The sequence below is a fragment of the Suncus etruscus genome, chromosome 9, assembly GCF_024139225.1.
Source record: "Suncus etruscus isolate mSunEtr1 chromosome 9, mSunEtr1.pri.cur, whole genome shotgun sequence".
Lineage (NCBI taxonomy): Eukaryota > Metazoa > Chordata > Mammalia > Eulipotyphla > Soricidae > Suncus > Suncus etruscus.
This window is the reverse complement of record NC_064856.1, coordinates 91954112-91977331: the sequence shown is the minus strand read 5'-3', so window position 1 is coordinate 91977331 and position 23220 is coordinate 91954112. Positions and strand designations below refer to the sequence as shown.

The 23220-nt window shown below is 34.0% G+C and overlaps 1 long non-coding RNA gene across 1 annotated transcript in view; it reads right to left on the bottom strand.

Moving 5' to 3' along the window:
- Positions 1-207: 207 nt before the first annotated feature.
- LOC126017947 (uncharacterized) overlaps positions 208-23220 on the bottom strand; it is a 219439-nt gene continuing 196426 nt past the window's right edge. Inside the window, exon 2 of the long non-coding RNA XR_007498904.1 lies at positions 208-316. This is a non-coding gene — a long non-coding RNA (uncharacterized LOC126017947). The remainder of the gene's footprint in view (positions 317-23220) is intronic.

Sequence of the window (23220 nt, the reverse complement as noted above, 5' to 3'; positions counted from 1 at the left end):
CTCCCTCCTTTCTCCTTTCTTCCTCTCCTCATTGTTTCTTCTTTCTTTCATTCTTCTTTCATTCATTCTTTCTTTCTCTCTGTTTCTTTCTTTGTTTCTTTCTCTCTCTTTCTTCTCTCTCCCTTTCTTTCTTTCTTTCTTTCTTTCTTTCTTCCTTTCTTTCTTTCTTTCTTTCTTTCTTTCTTTCTTTCTTTCTTTCTTTCTTTCTTTCTTTCTTTCTTTCTTTCTTTCTTTCTTTCTTTCTTTCTTTCTTTCTTTCTTTCTTTCTTCTTTCTTTCTCCTTCCTTCCTTCCTTCCTTCCTTCCTTCCTTCCTTCCTTCCTTCCTTCCTTCCTTCCTTCCTTCCTTCCTTCCTTCCTTCCTTCCTTCCTTCCTTCCTTCCTTCCTTCCTTCCTTCCTTCCTTCCTTCCTTCCTTCTCCCTTCATTTTTGGTAAAAATTTTCTGAACTCTCTTTTTTGGGTGTTTGTAGAAGATATTGAAATGTGATACTTCATTGTGTTGTTGAACTGTCATTGTGTTTTGGGAATGAAAAGCTTGGAAAAAAAGTGCAATTTTCATTAAACCTCAATGTGTATGATATTCTATATATTTTAGAATAGTTTCTTTTCACTTTGAGCATTAGGGTTTTAATAAATTTCCATTATGAAATCACCTGTACCTTAGCCTTGGTAAGGCAGTCTCATGCTTTCCACACTGAAGCTCAAATTGAAGAGCACTTCTTGAGGCTAACTACACCAATTATCTTGTGATTCTTTGGTAGAGATTAGTTTTTCAATTTATCTATTTAATTCTTCCTTTTATTAGTATTGACTCCTGGATATGTATTTTGTACTTGAAATTATAATTATACTTGAATATACTTGAATAGTTGAATATATGTATTTTGTACTTGAAATTATAATTAATAGCTTTAAACTTAAAAAAAAATTAGCCAGAAGTTGAAGCAATAATGATAAGGGTGCTTGCTTTGCATTTGACTGAACCAGGTTTGTATCCTGGTTCCTCATATAGTTCCCTGAATACTACTAGGACTTATCTCTGAGCACAGAGTGAAAAGTAGGTTCTGAGCAGTGCTGGGTATAAATAAATAAATGAACAAATAAATAAATATATAAAGTTAGGCATTGTGATTTACAATACTATTAACAATAGGGATATCTTGTGTGCTTACAATATTCAAACACCACACACTCCACCAGAGTGCTATTTCCCTCCATCATGGTCTTAATGTTTCTCCCCCACTCACTCTTCCACTGTTCTAGGATCAGTTTTGTAGATCAATACTTACATTCTGTTGCCATTGGCCATTTGCTAATTCCTTTCTATGTTTCTTCATATTCCACATACAGGAATGATCTTTCTGTGTTTGTTCCTCTCCTGACTAATTTCACTCATCATTCTACTCTCCAGACCCAACAGCATAGTATTAAACTATATGTTTTCATCTTATAGAGTAGAAGTATTCTATTATGTATGTATACCAAGGTATTTTTTTTATTTTGTAAGCCATAGCTTCTTAATTTTGTGTTCAGGTTCCCACTGGCATGAAGGTTTTCCAACATTGGCTATCAAGCCCAGTTTTCACTTCTGTGTGCCTTTGGCATACCACCATCAAAATTATTTCTTCATTTCAAGTTGATCCAAATCCAACCTGTATATTATTTTACACAATTAATTAATCAATTGATCCTATTAGTAGAATCCTGATCATTTTTGTTGGACAACGGTATTGAAAACCATTCAGGATGCTAAGTTTTCTTTTTTTTTGTTTGTGGTTTTTGGGTCACACCCGGCAGTGCTCAGGACTTACTCCTGGCTCCATGCTCAGAAATTGCTCCTGGCAGGCACGGGAGACCATATGGGACACCGGGATTCGAACTGATGACCTTCTGCATGAAAGGCAAATGCCTTACCTCCATGCTATCTCTCCGGCCCAAGGATGCTAAGATTTCTTATAGCTCCTGGGATATAACTGGTTCCAGATCAATACATGTTTTCTATATTAGCTTTAATGTCCAAATACTAAAACAAACATGCAATTTAATGATATTTCTTGCTCTAGCCCATTACTTCATTTATCATCCTCACCTTTTATTGCATGTGAATTAAGTCTTATTTGATCTGTAAGAAACCTGAATTTCACCATTTGTTAATTCATTTATTTAATTTTACAATTTAGATTATACATGTACTACAGCGTGAGTGTTTCTGTTCCATGTTGCACTGGGAAACATTCTACTAACTAGAAATTACTGCTTATGTGAAGTTCCTGTTGCTTTCAGTTGTTCAAGTTTCACTCATTTCCGAAACTACATGGGGCAGTCTCTTCCCACCCACTGTCATTACAGAAGAGTTTTTGTATATTTGTGATATATTTAGATTCTTTTGAAATAAGCTACATCCCATTATGTAATTTCTCAGGTACCACAATTTTTATAAATTTAATATACTTGCAATATCATTCAATTTTATACTCTAAAATTCTGTGGGCTTCTAGTTTGTAATGCCATATATCTAACTTGATAATCTCACCCAGAATATTTTTGAATTCAAAAGAATCCCTTGCATTTGATCTAAATCCTCTTTACTTTCTCTAGACCTCTGGCAACAAGTGACTTATATTTGAATCCCTTTTTTTTTTTTTCAATAATTCAGCTTAATTTTATTTTTTCTTTGACTGCTGAATTTATTTTTATTTTTCTTAAACAATTTTTATTGTGACCAAAAGTGAATAACAAATATTTCACAGTAATATTTGAGGTACATAGTGACAATTGTTCAGGGCCATTCCCACCACCAGGGCTGTCCTCCCTCCACCCCTTTTCCCAACATGTGTCCCATATCTCCCTCTTTGCCCTTCCGAATACTAGTGTAACTGTTCCCCTCTTTGTATAACTGTTGTAGATGGGGCATCGATTCTGTTGACTTTGGGTTTGGTGTTTAAGCTGGTCATTTTTTATTTCTACTCAATGTTCATATGGCTGTTCATTCCTGGTACCATTTGTTTTTATTTTCCCACTCAATTCATGAGGCAGACCAAGATGATTCAAGTTGTGTGGTTCTGCTCTGAGAAGACAAAAAAAAAAAAAAAAAGAAAAAGAAAACAACATAAAAAACAACAAACAACAGAGAAAAAAACACAAAAAACAACAACAAAAAAACAGTAACTACCAAAAAATAAATAAAAAGCACCCAGCAACAACAACAACAAAAACAAATCACCAAATAATAACCACATGAGTGAAAAAAGAAAGAAAAGAAAACAAAAAAGAAGGTAAAAGCGAAAAAGAAATAACTAAATAAAAAGAAAAAATGAAAAACTAAGGGAAGAGTTCTGGTGTGGCAAGGTTTTGTGGTGTGGCAAGATTTTGTGCCCCCCTTTTTTTTTCTTAATCCCTTTTTCAGAAAGTTTCCTAATTGAAATGTAATATAGTTTTTACAAATGCATTTTTTTCTTTCAAGAATGTGCATTTAAGGTATTTTGATGTGTTTTATAGATACAGAGCTCTTTTTCTGAAGTGTAGAGGGGTACACCTAGAGGCACTCAGGTGTTACTCCTGGCTCTGTATTCATAAATCACTCCTGGCAGATTTGGTAAGATATATGAAATACTAGAGATCTAACCCAAGTTGGCTGCATGCAAGGCAAATGCCCTACATGCTGGGCTATATCTCTAGCTCCACAGCTCATTTATTTAATCAATAAATAATATTATAAAATATAGTTATATTATATTGTTAATTGAGAAGTATTATGACAGCTTTTATGTTGGACAACCATGTTTGTTTCTTTGTTTTGTTTTGGGGTCACACCCGGCAGCGCTCAGAAGTTACTCCTGGCTCTACACTCAGAAATCACTCCTAGCAGGCTCAGGGGACCATATGGGATGCCAGGATTCGAACCACCGTCCTTCTGCATGCAAGGCAAATGCCTTACCTCCACGCTATCTCTCCAGCCCCATGTTGAACAACTATGAACAAGGTACTATAAACAATTCTTTTTATTTTACCTACAAATACTATCTGATATTTTTCTCATTTGGTCTTATTTTATTTAGAATACATCCCTTTTTGTAAAATTTCTTTTATGGATAGTGTTGCTAGCAGTGATAAAGGGTTAGGATTGACATATTTTATTTATTTATTTATTTGGTTCCTTATTATTTTTATTACCTATTGCTAAGAGATATTGTTCCCACACATGCTTTTGTATTTCAGGTGACAAAGATTGGAAGCTCAGAGACACAGTGAAACTTGTTGGACCCCAAACATATTATATTATAAAATAAAATTCATTTTATTATAAAATAAATAAAAGATGAGAAAGAGGAAGAAAGGAAGATAGAGAGGAAGAAAGGAATAGAGGAAGAACCAAATAGAGGGAGGGAAGAGGGAAATGTATTTTTTTTACTTTAATTCTATATCCACGGATAAGTGGAACATAATTATTTGTCTTTCTCCTTCTGACTTACTTCATCTAAAATATCTTCCAGTTCCATCCATTTTTTAGTGAATTTCAGAGATTAATTTTTTATTGCAACTTAATAGAATTCCATTGTGTATATATCCCATATCTTCATTAAACACTCATTTGTTATTTGAATTTGTAGATAAGTTCCATAGCATAGCTCTTATGCTTAAGTGTTGTAATGAATAATAGTGCATACATGTACTTTTTAATGAGTGGTTTTCTGCCCATGTATATGTGAAATTGATAAATCATACTTCTTATACGTTATACCTCCTTCTCATGCCTTTCTAACTAGTTAGATGAACAATTATGTTTTTATCTGCTCATTAAACCTAGATATGTCTGGGATCCTATTACCCAGGTTCCAATAATTGTCATGATAAGACAAAAGTAGGCAGAATGTGTTATTGACTACTGTTTAGACATTTGTGCTTGCCCAGATCTATGGCATTCCATTCTCATATTCATTCTATGTTCTCTATATCAATATCACCCATTCTTTACTTACAAGATTATTCCTTCAAACAGTCCTTCTATATGGTTTTAACTCCTTGAACTTTCACTTTTCAAGCTCTTCTCTGGAGTTAGTGCTCTGAAGCAGCAAATTCTGACTAGTATTTAATATTGAGCATGAACTTTTGAGGTGTTTATGTTTACGTCTTTTTTCTTTCCTTTAGAAATTCCTTAAGCTGCTCTATCTCCATGTTTCACATCTTCAGATATGCAGTATTGGGTAGGAGTTTGAAAATTCTAGTTCTAATATACAGAAAGTTTTAAAATGTAGTTATAATTTCAAGGTGCTGCCTTTATATGCTCTAGTAATAGTAAAGGCATATGTCATTGATATTGTAAGTTTCATTAGAAACATGTTGAGAAATTTAGAACCAGGTAGTTGCTGTTGTCTTTAAACTGCTAGCTTTGACTTAAAAGTGGGCATTTGAAAGCTTCAGAAATAATATGGCCTGAATAAGTCTCATGAAATGATTACATTCTCTGTTTCCTAAGACTGAATCTGTGAGCTTTACATTCCTATTTAACACAGAGGATAGTTCAATCTTTGAATTAAAGATGATATAGATGGTTAGGTGAATGGATGAGCAGACAAAAATATTGATAGTTGGGGTGATATATACATGCTGGATATAAAGTAAAAAGTGGGTCATGATGAGCTTATTTTTGCTTTGTTGAGGGTTATTTGGTACTATTCATTTGCTAAACATAAAAGGATTAAAAAGAAGAGGCATTTCTTTCAGAGAGAGACTGATTCATGGTGTCCCTCTAGATGATTCAGTGAATTCAAATTAGATTGGCTATTGTGAACAATTAGTAGGACAGACAGAGAGAGAGAGAGAGAGAGAGAGAGAGAGAGAGAGAGAGAGAGAGAGAACATTAGAAATCAAAGACCTGAGGCAAATTAATTTCTATACTTGGCAAAGATGATGGAGTTCTTCAAATATTAAAGATGCTGTAGGAGATGTCAAAACTTCTGAATGAACATCCTCTTGAGAGAAAAGGCTTTTTCTAAAGGAAGAAGTTATCTCTGTGGGTTGGTAAGAAAAGAGTTATTTTCACATACAGTCGCCAATGTTGGAAAATGTATTCAAATAGAACCTTCCATAAATCCCTAAATAATGCAAATACATGTGCCCATAACATCCTGCTATTCTTTGGTAACAGCTTAGTGGAAGTCAGAAGCCAGCTCAGGGCAGATAAAGAGCCAAGGTAATATAGGAAAGCCAATACAAGCTTGTTAACCTGTCTGAATAGTCATTCTCAAGACATTGATTGTTCCCCACAGGGAGAGGGAAATATGTCCAGGACCATTCCCTCATTTGTCTTTTTTTCCTATTGCAAACAAACCTAAACTCACCTCCTACCCTGTAGCATATAAACTAATCACTTCACCTGTGTCCTCGAATTCTTGGTTGTGAACAATTACAGTTTAAAAGATAACAGTGATAACTGAAGTTGCTAGAATAATGAACTAAAATGAGGCCACTTGAAGAAAGCAGGAATGTCTGAGATTGAGGATTCTGACCAGTTGCTTTTAATCTTCTCTCCCACCTCTCTTATTAGGTACCTCGCTTCTTAGGTAGAGAATGGAAGCAAAATTAATTAGAGGCCTATTATTAAAAAAATAAAGAATATTTCATGTATATTACATTCCAAAATTGATTTCTTGAATAAACTGATTCTCAGAACTTTCCTTGATTTTAAGTCTAAGTCTGTGTCACTAAAGATTCCTTTTATGGTAGGTTGTGAAAATGATTAGGACTAATCCTGTTGACCTACCAGGTTTTTTGAGAAGAATGAGGATAAATAGAAGCAATCGACATTCTAAGTTGTAAAATAATTATAGCACTATCTTTAACACGGTTGATAGTAATGAAAATGAAATGTAATCTATTAATTAGCAATTAAACATTGATATCTGAGTTAGGAGATGTCTTCTACAGATTTCTATTACACTTTCTACTCTCTATTACTACTGTCATTCTAACCGATTTGACTAATGACTAATGTGAATTGATGGGGATGACTCAGAGAACCAAAAGAAGAGGAGATCAAATAAAGTTGACCGAAAGCAGAAAGATATGATAGTAGTAATATGGTGAATACTGAAAGAATAACAGTTTAGGTCCACAGAAATGGCACATTAGTTTAAATTGCAAACATTGTTCACAAATTCAAGTTGCTAGTGTCCCACATATGTGAAGCACAACTATGACATATATTCATTTTTGACCCTGGAAGTTCTGCTGCCTGCTCTTCCCCATGTGAGAAGAACCTTCCCACTGTGTAATATCCAGGTTACACTACAGAAAGGTAAGCACCACAGAAAGGAATAGAGTCCTCCATCCACCTCAGTGAACACCAAAATTGGAAAGATATACTCATGCTCTAACCAGGAAGTGTGATGCCGTGTGAGCACCTCTGTGAGAAATCAATCCCCAATGAACAAGACAGCCTTAACTTGTATTCCTTGAGTGTGACTTTTGGCCATCAAGTGCACATGGACCCATGATTAAAACGTTCAAGTCCCAATGATCTCTGCAGCTAAATATCATAGTCAGTGTGTGTGCAATCCCTGGCTAATCCCTAGCACTAAAATCACCAACAATGAAAGAAAGGGGTGAGATGAAGAAAAAAAAAAAAGAACTGGAGCAATATACAAAAATTAGGACAGTCTGATATATGTATATTGTAACTGACCAAGCAGGAATGACCCCTGTATTACCTGACTACATCTAGCTCTGATCCCTAGGAAAGTTAGCTTGCAACTATGCCAGGTAAGGTTGATTGAGCTCAAGCTTTTAGTGTCCCATATGATTGTGTTTTTGTTACTTAATATGTGCTAGTTGTTATTTTAAGAACATTATGTGTCTTGTATTATTTATTCTCCATTATTTTATTACCTACTGTATTATTTTATTACCAACTATTAATAGCACAATTATCTTTCCAACCTTTGGAGGAGAATGTGAAGCCTAGTGAGATACAATAACTTGCTTGTCACATAGCTATATATAATAGAGGTGAAAACCAAATTCAAGTCTGACTTTGTACTTAATAATTTAAATTGGTAATAATCTAATTTCTTCTAAAATGAAAATTCTACTTGTTTATGGTTACACACAAATACACAGAAAATCTTTTAATTTTGCACAGGATAACTAGGTTTTTCTTTTATGTATCCTTTACACTCAATCATTCTGTATCTTTTACCCTTGGATTTATTTTTATCTTTAAAAATGTCACAGCTTTGGTGTAGATATTGAAGTTGATGTCTCCTTTTTTATTTTATATTATTTTACTTTCTCTTTCTCTTTCTTTTTGCACTCCGGCTTGATTTGAATTCAGAACTGAGACTATTGTGTGGTACTTCTCTTTATTGCTGTAGGGTTCACAGAATATTTAATTTGACATTTATTTTTGTATTGTTATGGTGTTTCAATTACCTTTTTCAAGTCCTCTCTCAAACTGAGGCTGATAGTCACTAGAAGGACTCCGCCCATTTTCAGAATATTTTTATTATTATTTCTTTTTAAATTTTTTTTTGCTTAATCTTTACCCCATCCTATTGCTTTTCTTACCCTTAAACAAAAACACATAACTCGACTTATCTAGCTTAGCCTCTCAAATAGAGAGAGAAATAAGGGAGGGTACCAGGACCAAACAGATGTATGATCACTGATAGTAAGCTAGACAAAAAAAATGTCACAGCTTAAAGGTTCTGATTATCATTCATTTGAAACCACTGATACAAGGATTATTCCATTTGAGGCCATCATTATTAACTCTGTTTTACCTAGGTCTGGTGTAAACTGTCTGAGCTGAAACTTCCATTTCTTTAATGAAAGGCATTTCTATCCACCTCACAGTAGTTATAAAGATTATGTAAAATACTGTATATAAACTCTAAAGACTCTTGTAAATGGATGATACTACTGATTATTAATTTATCTTCTAGTCTCTGTATCTTCTCTTCATCTTTCTTTGAAAAAAAATTGATTTCCCTTGGTTTTCCATCCCTTGCCAATATTCTGGAGTTTAAGTTACTAAGTTTCTCACATAGTAACTTAATCAGAGATGTAAGAAATACGTATTTGAAAGTGGAGAAAAATGAGGCCAAAGAATCGCACAGGGGAATTGGAACCAGAAACAGTTCTACCTCATAGTCTAAATCTGTTTTCTTTAGATTGTAGTGCCCACATTTTCTTGACTGTGCTTTTTATTTTATTTTATCAGATAAGATTTCCACTTCCATTTAGAGAGAAAAACAAGAATAAATGAAAACAAAAATTAACTTGTATCTGAATCCAATAAGGTCTTTATCAATGTTCAGATTTCTAGCTCTTTGTTTACAAAATAAAAAATCATTACAATTTAAATGTCATGTCTTTATAACAGTTGATATTTATTTAATAATAATGAGTTTATTATTTCATATGATTTCTCTTAATAATTGGAAACACAGGTAGCATACAAAATCATTTTTGTTTGCAGATAAGGAAACATGCTGAGCAGGATAAACTACCAGCTTAATCGTTGTAACTGGTTAATGGTAGTGAAGAAGTAACTTCCTTTTTATCTGAAATGACAATATATACCACTTTATTAGAATTATTCAGTGAAGAGTTTTCATATTTTAATACAAAATGTATAATATTCAAATGCAACTGTTGGTTACACAGAAGTCCATAACACTTCAGTGACCAATCATTTCCTACCATGGCTAGAATTTAAAGGCCAATATCAGATAGTATTTTCTTTGGTGAATAGCAGTATCTTCACAGGAAGAATCTTCTATTGAAGGGAAGTGATTTTCAGTATTTCTTTTTTTAATATCTTCATTTATACAATTTGACACAAACATGATTGTAGTTCATATAAAGAACACCCCCCCTTCTCCAGAGCAACATTCCCATCACCAATGCCCCAAATCTCCCACATTCCTACACCACCCCCACGCCCATATTTGAGACAGGTTTTCTTCCCTCATTCATTCACATATTTTTATGTTTTTTTTATATTTATGCTAGTTGTCAGTGTAATTATTTCTCTAACTGCACTCACCATTCTTTGTGGTGAACTTCTTATCGTGAGCTGTACCTACCAGTCCTTATCTTTATTGTCTCTGAGAATTATTACAATTTTCAGTATTTCTAAGCAAATCATCATACACATGCTTTTGAATATTTGAATTCATTGTTTGGTAATTAGCACAGTTAATTGCTTTCTGATATTAGGAATTAATTTGCCGATTAGCTTCTCTGATTTCTTGGAGTCCTCTGGTCCCTGAAGAACTATGCCTTTGATCTATACATAAAAGAGATTTTTTTTTTCAGGATTTTTGAATCATCTCTAACCAGTGACATCCTGGAAGAGAAATCATTTCTATTTCTGTAATTTTCAAAGAGATTATAAATCATTGTTTATGATCATGGTTTATAGTGCATGATAATAGAAAATAATTAAGTTTAAAGTTAGTAAATATGCATGCATTGCTGGGATTACATTAACATTTCATTATTATACAGGGCAACAATCACCATCATGTACTCTTCCACTTTGAAGGTATATTTGAATGGTGCTCCATCCCCTATATGCTGTCAGCTCTATGAGACAGTGCATAGAATATGAGCTAGGGTCATTTACAAAGAAGTCAACTGGAGTATAGTCTGGTAGAAGGAAAACACAGAGCTTCAAATGATGAGGTACTTACAGGGTTACATTGCCTCAATGACCTTCAAGAAATCTAGTAGACAGATAACCTTAGTGTCTATTTTAGTAGACTTTTCTCTTAGAAAAAGAATCATATTATTCAAACATAAATTGTTCCAAGTATGCTCTTTAATTTATCTGTTGATTGGGCTAGGGATGCCCATATAACTACTCTGACATTTCTGGTATTTATGTGAAAGTTTTTTAGAAGAGGTTAGTGGTTGAATTGTAGAAGTAGTCAAAGGGGCTTCTCTGGCCAGTGTGGGTAGATATCATTCATCAATTTAGAGGATGGCTAGAAGAGAAGGTAGAGAGAAATTTATTCTCTGAATGGCAGTTTTTTCTGATCTCAGGGTTACTGTCCCAGACCTACAAACCAGACTAGGATCTATACTACTAATTTTTAAACACTCTGGTCTTTGAATATAGTAGGTCTTGGATATAGTAGGTCATTCTGCTCTCAACCTCCATAGTCATGAGATCCAATATTTTATAATAAATATCTTCCAAGATATAAATATAGTAGTTAAATAGATCTTGATTTTTCTACCCATGTGTCAATCTACCATCCACCTCTACTATTAGTGTTGATACTCTGGAAACCCTAAATAATATCTATAAAGACAACAAAGTTAGTCAGTTTTGTGATCCCAGAACATTTAACTTGTATTGAAGAATGCTATTTAGAATTGCTAAACTTTGGTTGATCCATGAAGCTAATCTGGACCATCAGACACCTTAACCTACTGTCCTGCCCTTAGGATCTATTTTCTGTCCATCATTTCTAAAATGGAATGTTTCCAAGTATGTATGCTGGAAAAAAAATGGATATTTGTAATGAAATATATGTGCATGTAATGAAAACAGTTATGACCTCAGTATAAGTCCCTAAGTGTCTGATGATAAAGGTGAAAATATTATTTATCTAATGACCACCAAATATAACTCTTGAAGGTTCTCACAGAAACAGAATTTATCACAATTTCTCACCAGCCAATCTGGACTTTGGTTTCTTATTACTCTACAGGGAACTATTTGAGGGCCCCAAAATTAGTGTAGCTGCATTATTTTGAGTCAGAGAGATTGAGTTATGCTGAAAAGAAACTCACAAGATATTCAAATCTCATAAGGAGACTTGGTTAAATTTTCTTTTTTTCTTTATTTTCTTTATTTTCTTTTGGTTTTTGAGCTAAACCCAGTGATGCTGAGGGGTTATTCTTGGCTATGCTCTCAGAAATAGCTCCTGGCTTGGGGGTTGGTTAAATTTTCAATGAATAGAACATGGTACCATCTTTATTCTGAAATATACTTATCAAAAGCTAAAATAAAAAGTTAACATGAGATTGTCAAATTCAGTGTTAAAACTGTTGTCTACAATATTACTTTGGGTGGGCTTTTTATTTATTTATTGAGTTAATTAGTTATTTATTTAGTCATTTAGTTAGCTTTTAGGCCACATAGCTGGTGATCACTCCTAACTCTATACTCAGGAATTAATTATGGCAGTGCTCAGAGGACCAGATCATTTGAATATCATGTTTGGACCATGGTCAGATGTGTGTAAAGCAAATGCCACTATACTATTTCTCCAGTTTCTGTAATACTATTTCTTTGAAGGAAAAAAACTAATATTCAATTGAAAATATTTCCTTTTAATCAGATTTTGCGTTAGTACGTAGAAAACATGTCTTAATGATTTTTATAGATGCCCAAATTTTTTACCTTGATTGCACTATGACTTGATTTGGTCTAGATATTTTTTATTGGTATTTAAGGTAACTGCATTACTATTATATGTTGACCTTAAAATAACCTTATGAGACTTTATACATTTTTTCTTAAAAATATTTTAGCATAAAGTTATTATTGTGTTATTGCAGTGCCAGGAGACACTTAGAAAAGTTTTAAAAAAAATTGAGAACAGTCCTGTTGTAATGCGAACCCGATTCTAAATTTAATTAGTGGGATCTTAAGGGTAATAATGGACAATGTGGGTGAAGAGTATATAAATATAGACTTGTTTAAACACATAAAATACAGAGCTATAAAATTAATTGGGTGAATGTTGGAGAAAGAAGGGTCAGATGTAAGCAGTTGTCTACAGTAGAATGAAACATTAACATAGAAGTTAAATTGCAAAGCAAAACCATTGTAAACCATTTCTGAGGGAGAAATGAGGCATCCTAGGTACATCATTGAAGCTCTATTAGTTAAAGATCTCTATTTTTAGCTCCTTTAGAAACAGAGAATACATAATTAAACAACAAAATAAAGTTTTCTGCTTCATAATCTTGAGGAAAATATAAAAATTGAACGATTTTGTTTTTTGGGGGGCCACACCCAGTGACACTGAGACATTACTCCTGGTTATGTGTTCAGAAATCACTCCTGGCTTGGAGGACTATATGGGACGCTGGAGATTGAACCCAGGTTCATCCTGCGTCAATCACATGCAAGGTAAACACCCTACTGTTGTGATACTGCTCCAGCCCCAAAATTAAACAGTTATTTTTTTAAAAAAAAAATCAAATAACAAAGTTGTAAAGGGCTATAAAATAGAAGTGTAGAATTTTATGGGCAGGTATCACAGTGAAATGAAATAGAATCTGTCAGTGGCCTGAGTTTTTTTTTTATCATCTTTCTAAAATAATTAGGTAAGAGATTCATTTGTTTATTATTATGTATCTGCAATCACCAGTAGGTGCTTAATATATCTGATAAGTGAGGTAAAATGTTAGTTGTTTACTTTTAACCTAGAAGATCTGAAGAATTTCCTTTTCTTTTTATTTTTTTGCTACTGGTCATAGTGGCTGGTGATCCTGGTGGGACAAATGTTTCTGTGACTTGGGGAATATTCTGGGATATCTCAGTAGTAACTAGTTTCTATGGAATTCCAAGGTACATCTGATTTAAATACATTTACTCAGTAATTCTTTTTCATATCACACATTCCGAATTCCTATTTTGAATTTAGAGATGTAGGTGTGTGTCTTAGAAAGGAATGTAAGAAAATGAATATTGATGATCTGTACCCAGGAACTGAGTAAAATTGTAAAAGGCACACATAGGTGCTAGGGTGCTAGATGACTAGGGTGGTGATTCCTCATTTACATATTCTGGAAATTGTCACTTATGTCAACGTGTGCATGGCAAGGAGGGTGTTCAAAAACTGTGTTGTCTCTTGTGTCTTGAGGTTTTAAATGTCACAAGAGTCATGATATGCCAGAGAAGTCTTTCATGTACATTTAGTTGTATTATTTTTCTATTATTCTTCTGGTTATTATTATCATTATTCACATCCTATTAGCTTTTCACCTTGAGCTAATGTGACATTTTAGTACTATGGAAAATCAATGAAGCAAAAATTTCTCATCCTACCACAAACAATTACTGTTGATTTAAGTACAGAGACTAAATACCACATGGACAATATGGATAAAGAGATTAAAATGCACAAACATACATGCCATCCGTTATTGAGAATCTTTTAAGTGGTTTTCAAGATTAGTATTTTCTACTGGGAACAAAAGATTCCCTTATTGAATGACCATAACATGAACTGAAACTTGCTTTCAGCATAATTAGCTATGTCCTTACTTCTGATAATGATACCAAACTTTGGATTTAATTAGGCTCTAATTGCTGTTTTAAATTGTCTCTTGCCTCAGACTTTGCTTCCTCTGCTATCTCATTCTATTTATTTCTTCCCTTTGACTATTTTCATTCCTGTATTAAGAAGCTGCTGTCTAAACAATCATAAAAAGTTTTTATGAACAGGGTGGACCTAACAAGAATATGTGATGGTTGCAAGAAACTTCTTAATGATTTCATGTAGTGCCTAATAACCGTTGAGCATATTTTTCCATTTCTGTTGGGAAATGGTGTATGTTAAATACGCCCAGGTTGGTGAATGATTATGTGAAGTGACCCTGGCTCATAAGGTTTCTATTCTCTTGCTTCCCTTTTGCTGGTTCAATATTGAGATCTTGATGATTTGGGAGAATATGAAGTTTTGATGGGTCTGTTGAGAGAGGACTCATTCCTGTAATCTTCACAATTGAATAATCATTATGTGTGTTTAAATTGTCTTATGTTAAGTAAAACTGCAGATATTTATGACTCATCATCCTTGCATTACTTTTCTTGAACGCACTTGAAGATGTTTTCCATTGATTGCTATCTAGTTCTTTGCTATAACTCTATATTAGTCAAAATTTTCCCAAAAAATTCAGACCTGTTGAATGTAGGTAATTCATATACATAGGTACAGGTATACAGATAGATAAATATAGAGGTGTATGTAGATAAATATATAAGGAGATATAGATAGAAAATATTTATAGTATAGATTATATTTGTTCATCTCATATCTACCTAACTAATACAACCAATAATCTAGAAAGACAACTCATTGACTTCCAGGAATCACTTTATACAATTGTGAATTGGCAAGACTTATATCTGTAGTACACTCCTGTAGGCTAAACATTCTCAGTTCTGAACATCTATTTCAAAACCAAAGCAAAATTTTTGGTTCCTCAGTAGTCTCAGATTGACTTTTTTTAGATTGGCTTTTATATTTTTTAAAATTTATTGGATAATATTCTACCTCTTAATTGAGGTAACCTTTATTTAAAATGAACTGATTGCAGATATCAATCACATCTGTAATGTACTTTCTCAGCAATAGTTAGATGAATAATTTAACTCAGACAGGGTGATATTATCAACTATCATGTTTTGGTGGTGAAAGCTCTTTTTACTTAAATCTAGAAAGTTAAACTTTTATAAATAATAATTTTCTATTACTATAACAAAAAGTCTTAAAATAAAGTTTTATTGAGGGCATGTGATTTTTATTAAAAATATTTGAACTCCCCCAAGAGCAGTGCAATGAGAACCATGGAATTACTTCTGAGGCTACTTTTCAAAAAGGCTTCTGTGATCCGGATTGTGTGGGCTCATTGGTGCTAAACAGTCATTAGGGTTATAGTCATAGTGTCAGGGATCAAACTGGGTCTTTGTGCATTCAAGACATGTGCTCCTACTGTCTTTGCTGGTAATTCTTTATTGGTTCAAGTATGTGCATAGGAGTCATTAAAATATATATAGTCTCTAATCAGAATCATCATTTCATGAATGAATAAAGGCAATCTGAGAAAAGGAATGGCAGAGGCTGGAGAGCTAAGTCAAGGATAAAGTGCCGACCTTGCATCTTACTGTCCATAGTTCAAATCCCAATGGTTGGTCCTCCAAACAAGACCAGTGGCTACTCCTGGGCACAGAGTCAAGATAACCATTGAAAATTTCTGGGTGTGGCCCAAAGTGACAATAAGTAAATAATAGGAATAACAGAACCAATAAAACAGCTGAATTGAACAGCAAAATTCGAATCCTTATGACATTATATAATAATACAAAATAAGGAAAAATACATGTGACTTGGCCATAGTTGCTGTAAAACCACTCAGTAGTACAATTTTCTTTTTAGCTCTTAAAAATGTTACAACATCTGGAATCAGGTGATCCAATTAAGACTGGTATCTTAAGGTGTTCCATGACAATCTTATGCTTATAGAAAGAGATGCAAGGGGGTTCCCAAGCAGTGCTCAATGGATTTTGGGTCATTTTACTCCTGATAGTATTCAGTCAGATTGTCTGAAAACTCACTTTCAGACTAAGTGATTATACCACTGCTCAGGTCCAATGGTACTGTCAGCTACATCAGCCATGCTTAGATTTGGACAGGATTGTGCAGTGCTGAAGATCAAACTGCTGGCCTAATTCAGGCCAAGCATATGATCTAATCCTTTTAACTATCTCCTTTGAGTCTGTATATCATTCTTTAACATGGAAGCATGAAAAACTCTAAGATATGGGAGCCAGGTAGAATCCATCCCAACATTGTCATTTGAATAAGAATATAATGCAATAGGAGCTAGTGGTAAGGGAATTTGTAAGGGAATTATGTGATATCAATCTTAGGAGCATAGTCATAATCGTTTCAGATGCTGAATATAAGCTCACAGTTTCTAATGAGTCTGAGTAGATTGAGATAGTCCAGCCCTCAGTCATCTCCTTGCTTTCTCAGTGGCTTTGTAATGTGGAGCATTACAATAGTTTGAGCCTGAATTTTCTTACCTGCCAATTTGCGGACTGAGGTTAAGAGTCTCTGAGTTTTATCTCTAACACTTGTTGATGCTATGATTTGGCTGCTCTGAAGAAAAGTGTGTGTTCCTCTTTGTTTCTTGTATGTAACAACTTTTAGAACGTGGCTGACATTTAAGGAAACATACTGGGAACAGTAAGAATGTTTTCTTATATGTGGTAGAGTTTCTCAGAATTTTTAAAGTTATGATCCTTTTTTGATCTTGTTTCCTTTCTTTGGACATTCAGTCCTATAATTTGGATCCCTAGTCTTGAACAGCATCCCCCTTCTCAAATCCCAATTTACTAAATTTTACCTATCTTCTTGTAGAATTGTGGAGGCACAGAAGGGGCCATATTGTCCCTATTTGAATTGTCACAAGTTTCCACTAAAGTGTAGAAAATGAAAGAAAATGACTTTCCTTAATTATTGAGGCCACATAATTAAAAGGTCCAAGCATTCCTATCCAAACTTTAAAATACCAGGCTTCTTCACCACTACCCTGTGCTGTATTCAGAAAGCCCTTCCCTTGCAATATCCAGAAAGACGTTTCAGAAACATCTTTGCTTCCAGTTTTCTCCACTCATCTCAACTTCATTTTCAAGATACTATACCTGCTTTTTACTGGATTTTGTCTCTCTTCATTCCCTCTACACTTTCAACTCCTGTGTGTTCTGACTTTGTCATTGCCTTTGCTTATACCAATTTTTTCCATTTGCCAATAGCTCCTATTTGGCCATTTCCCAACTAGCTATTTGTATTTTATCAAAGCAGCCAAAGGAAGCCACATAGGTGGAAACCAGAGTACAGGCTGGGATCCTTAGTCTCCTTTCCCTGAGAATGTTTGTAATTGTTATTCTATTTAGAGGAAAAGAGAAGATGTGAAACAAAACTCTGTACAACAGAAAAGAAGAGAGATTGCTTTTGAAAGTGATTAAATTGCCTGGGTCAGTGTTTCCTATGAAAAACGATAATGGCATCTTCTCTGAAAAGACTTCCCTTTCTTGTAATAAGAAACCCTCTTTTGCTTAACCAAGGTCTCCTGTTCTTTGCCTATTCTTCATTTACTATCAGATTCTCCACCCAAGTAGGGATCATCTGGCTATGATGCTATACCTCTGACTTGATGTGTTCATCTATTTCCTTTTGTCACATGATTTTACAGGTAGGCTCCAGACTAGTTCCTTATTATTGCTTAGAGCTTCACTACTTTGTGCTAGATGCATGGAAAACTCTTGTCTGAGAGATTCATTATGAATTCCAGCTTGAAATACCACATATAAAATTCATTTATCTGTATGTCAGAAGTGTGCATTATAACTCTTTTTTTCCAATTTATAATAATCACAACCTGTACCTCAAGAGATTGTGATGCCTTAGGTATCCTTCCCATTGTTTCTTCAAATGGATTTGAGAATTCTGGAGAGTGAAATATAGTAACAATCTATCCAGATTTTCACTACCCACATAAATTACCTTCAGATATGGGCATTTCTGCATCTGTGCCCTGAACTATGGATTCCTCTTGCTTTCATTCATGCATACTTTTTGTTGTTGTTGTCTCTGTAACAAATTATTACAAAGCTCAAACAGCACACATTTATTACTTTTTGGATTATTTGTTGCAGTTCTACAGTTCAAGTTCTATAGCTCAAATCAAGTGCAATCCTTACAAAACTAAAGTTGGGGTGCTAAGGAAAGATGCAGTCTTTTTAGGAGGTTCTAAGCATACACGCCAAAACCTTCTGGGTATAATCCAGTAAATCACTGGGATGGTTGGCAACATTTAATTTTTGGTGGCTTAAAGGCAAAAGTTTCCATTTTTCTTTTCCATTTGTTTTATCTGTCATGTAAGAAGTAGCTCTGACTCGCAGAAGTTTTCAGTTTACCTGGACTTCTTCCTCAATTTAAAAAAAAATTGCACTGGGGGCCGGAGAGATAGCATGGGGGCCGGAGAGATAGCATGGAGGTAAGTGTTTGCCTTGCATGCAGAATGTTGGTGGTTTGAACCCTGGCATCCCATATGGTCCCCCGAGCCTTGCAGGAGTGATTTCTGAGTGAAGAAATCAGGAGTAACCCCTGAGCGCTGCTGGGTGTGACCCAAAAACCAATAAACAAAAACAAAAAACAACAAAAATCCCACTAATAATGGCACTTGTGTTTATCATGATATATATATATGTATATATATATAAATCATAGGTTTAAATTACTTTTAAAGACTCAATGATCATAGTGATCACATTGACTCCAGAAAGATCATGCAAAATTTCTTTGTTATTATAAGGTCCTTAATATGTATCATTTCTGACATTTCTATTTTTTCTGGAAAGTAATTTGTCCCAAGGATAAGAGCAGGGATATCTTTGTTGACATTTTATTATGACTTTATCCAATGTATGCTAAACTGTTACTCTCTCAAATTATCCTTCACAATCTATAGAATGTACTGTTTTAATAGTAATGATATCACTAGTATGTTTTATGTTTATTAATTTAATTTATAAAATTTTCTTATCTTCAACTATGGCAGAAGTTCATAAGAGGAAATCTTGTTCCACTGTTATGTTCAAAACACTCAGATTATTTTTAGTACAAGAGAATTCTTCCAGAAATGTAGCTAAGCAGTAGGTAAGTCTTTGTTTATATATGTGGAAAAGAATGAAAGGAGAGAAAAAGAAAGAAAGGAGAGAGAATGAAAGAGAGGAAGGGACATAAGAATAAAGAGATAAAGTAAGGAACAAAAGAAGAATGAAGGAAAAGAATAAAAACTTTTTAATACAGGCTTATTAATTGGCCAAAAAAGACAAATCAACAGGGTCCAGATGCACAGCAGTAGGGCATTTGCCTTGCAGGCGGCTGGCCCAGGATAGACCTCAGTTTGATCCCCTCATTATCCCATATGGTCCACCGAGCCAGAAGGGATTTCTGAGTGCATAGCCAGGAATAACTCCTGCACATCACTGAGTGTAGCTCAAAAACCAAAAAAAAAAAAAAAAACAAAAACCAAAAAAAACCCGAAAAGCCCAAAAAACAAAAAAAGATGGATGATGAATAATATTCAAGCTTAATTGTTGTGGATGACTAGAGTTTGAATTATGATCTTTTTGTTGTTCATAGAAACTTTGGTCAGACTCAAGAAAAATATACCTTTATTATTATTAATTATTATTCACTAATAATTATTACTAATTAAATAATAAAGTTTAAATATTAGGACAAATTATGAAGGACTATGATCTAGACTTTACTGAAACTTTTTAAATTTAATTTTATTTTACTGAAACTATTTTGATTTCTAAAGTCCTTTATAATTGTGTTTCAGACATAGAATGATTTGGGGCCAATCCCACCACTAGTGTTGACCTCCCTCCACCATGTTTCCAGAGTATATCCCACCCACCACCCTTTGCCCTCCAGTCTGCCAATATCACAGGCCCATTTAAAGTAGATGGTTAGAGTTTGGGTCTATAAATTACATTGTTGTTGACTTTGGCTTGGATATTTAGTTTGTCCTTTTATTTTTATCTCCACCAATGTACCTAAGACCACTTGGCTCCTCCCTTCTATTCTTTTATATTTGTGTTTCTTACCCTCCACTTAATTTCTTTCCTTCTGGAAAAATATCTCCTCACTATATTCTAGGGCCAAGGGTGTATGACATAACTCCCACTTGGAGCATCGCAATTCTTCATGGAGTTACTCTAAATACCACATATAAATCATTCTGTACTTATCCTTCTCTTTCTGACTTACTTTATTTAACATATCTTCCAGTTCTGTCATGTTACTGAAAATTCCATCAACATATTATTCCTTACAATTATGTAGCATCCCATTGTATACATGTACCCCACCTTAACAAATGTGTCTGTTGTACATCTAGGTTGATTATAAGTCTTATCTGTTGTACTGAGTGGTACAATGACTAGTGATATGCATAATCCTTTTGGATGAAAGATACTTAATATCAAGATTGCTGGGTCATATTGCAGCTCAATTTTGAGTTTAATGAGACCCTCCATACTCTTTTCCATAAGGGTTGGATCACACAGTGTTCTCACCAGCAGTAGATGAGTTTCTTTCTCACCACATCTCTGCCAACAGAGATTGTTCCCATTCTTTTTTGATATGTGCCATCCTCACTGGTGTAAGATGATATCTCAATGTTTTCTTGATTTGGATTTCTCTAATGAGGAGACATCATCTTTTTGCTAAGTATTTTCTCTGACTCTATGATAACTGATAGAACATTGGCTATCTTCATCAAATTAAATCCTTGAACTTAACAAACATTGAAATATAATTTTCACAACACATAAGTTTTCCATAATATGACATTTTCAGTCTTAGAAAATAGCACATAGAGGGACCAGAGAGATAGCATGGAGGTAAGGTGTTTGCCTTTCATGCAGAAGGTCATCGGTTCAAATCACAGCATCCCATACGGTCCCCGTGCCTGCGAGAAACAATTTCTGAGCATGGAGCCAGGAGTAACCCCTGAGCACTGCCGAGTGTGACCCAAACCGCCCCCCACACACAAAAAAAAGAAAGAAAGAAAAAGAAAGAAAGAAAATAGCACATAGAAACTGTAGCAGAAAATATAGATTGGGTTTTTGTTTATCCTAGCAGGAACTCTATACACAATAGAATATTATGAGCTTTTGGTTCACTTTGTGCCCCGGTGAATCTTTAGACCAGTTCCAGTGAGTAACAACTAATTCCTACATCTTGAGAAACAATATACTCTTCATTAAAAAACATCACCCATACATAGGGACGGTATATATGTCTTTAATAAAATAAAAATAAAACTCTTCATGCTATAACTTCATTTTAAATTTATTTTCTTTACAGCATTGTTTTATTTACAATTGAACAAAGAAAATATGTTCATAAAAGAAAAATGTAGTTGCCCAAAAGTTAAGGTCAAGACTTGTCAAAACTGGTAAGAACTACTTCAAGATATAAAATAGAAGTTTATTTCTAAACATACACACATATATATGCACCACACACACAACTAGTTTTGGCCATAATTTTAAGACAAATCCCAGGCTTAGCATAATCTGTGTTGGTGTTAAATATAATAGATCTGCCAACACACCTGCCTAGTTTTTCTATGTATGCATATATATATGTATATATATTTCTATCTATCATCTATCTATGATATATCTACTATCTATCTTCTATCATCTATCTATCTAATTTGTCCAACTACTATCTATCTATATATCTATCTTTCATCCTATCATCTATCTATCTATCTATCTATCTATCTATCTATCTATCTATCTATCTATCTATCTATCTATCTATCTATCTATCTATCATCTATCTATATCTCCCCTTAAACTTCTTGATCAGAATTATTACCTGTTTTTTTCATGAAGGTATATTTTCTTGGAGAGTTCATATACAATATACGTGGGACACTGAACCATAGAAAATCAGGCTGTTTGGTGCCACATCGTCACATTTTTTTCATTAATAATTGCTCAAGTATGTTATTCTTCTGCTTCTTTTTGGATAACCCCCAACTGACCTTTCATACTTGTACATGTTTTGCCCCATACTTCCCCTATGGAGTCTTCTTTTTCAGGTAGTCCTTGCTAGGAGAGTATTATAATACTCAAAGATACTTATTTCCTGTCTCATAATACTTTTTTTTTTCAAAAGCTTGTCTTATACAAAATCCTTGGAACAAATAACTATGAATCACCATGGAATACAGGGTAAAATCAAGTTTAAATTCCAGTTTTGAATTATTAATTAAATTATTAAGTTCCATGTTGTATATTATGAATTTTTATTGGGAATTATTTATTTTTTAAATAATTTTTATTGTGATCAACGTGAATTACAAATCTTTCAGTTATATTTAAGGTACATAGTGACAGTCTTGTTCTCCCTCCCCTTTTCCAATATGCATCCTGTACCTCCCCCCCTTGCCCCTTTGACTACTAGTGTAACAGATCCCCTTTGTGTATTTCTTGTTGTAGATTAGGAATTGATTATGTTGTTGGCTTTTGGTTTGGTGTTTAGGTCTGATCTTTTATTTCCACTCAATGTTCATGCAACTGTTTGCTCTTGGTACCATCCACTTCCCCCACTCAATTTGTGAGGCAGAAAAAGATGATTCAAATTCTGTGGTTCTGTTGGAAAAAAAGAAATGTAGGGGTCTTTCTAGAAGTTATAAATATCCATTTAAAAGAAGAAAGGGAAAAAAGAGAAAAAAAAAGAAAATCCTAAAATTCCATGTGGTCCCCAAGGCTTCCAGGAATGATTCCTGAGCACAAATCTAGGAGTAAACCCTTAGAGCTGCTGGGTGTGGCCCACTCCCCTCACAAATGAGTACTCTATATACTTTCTCT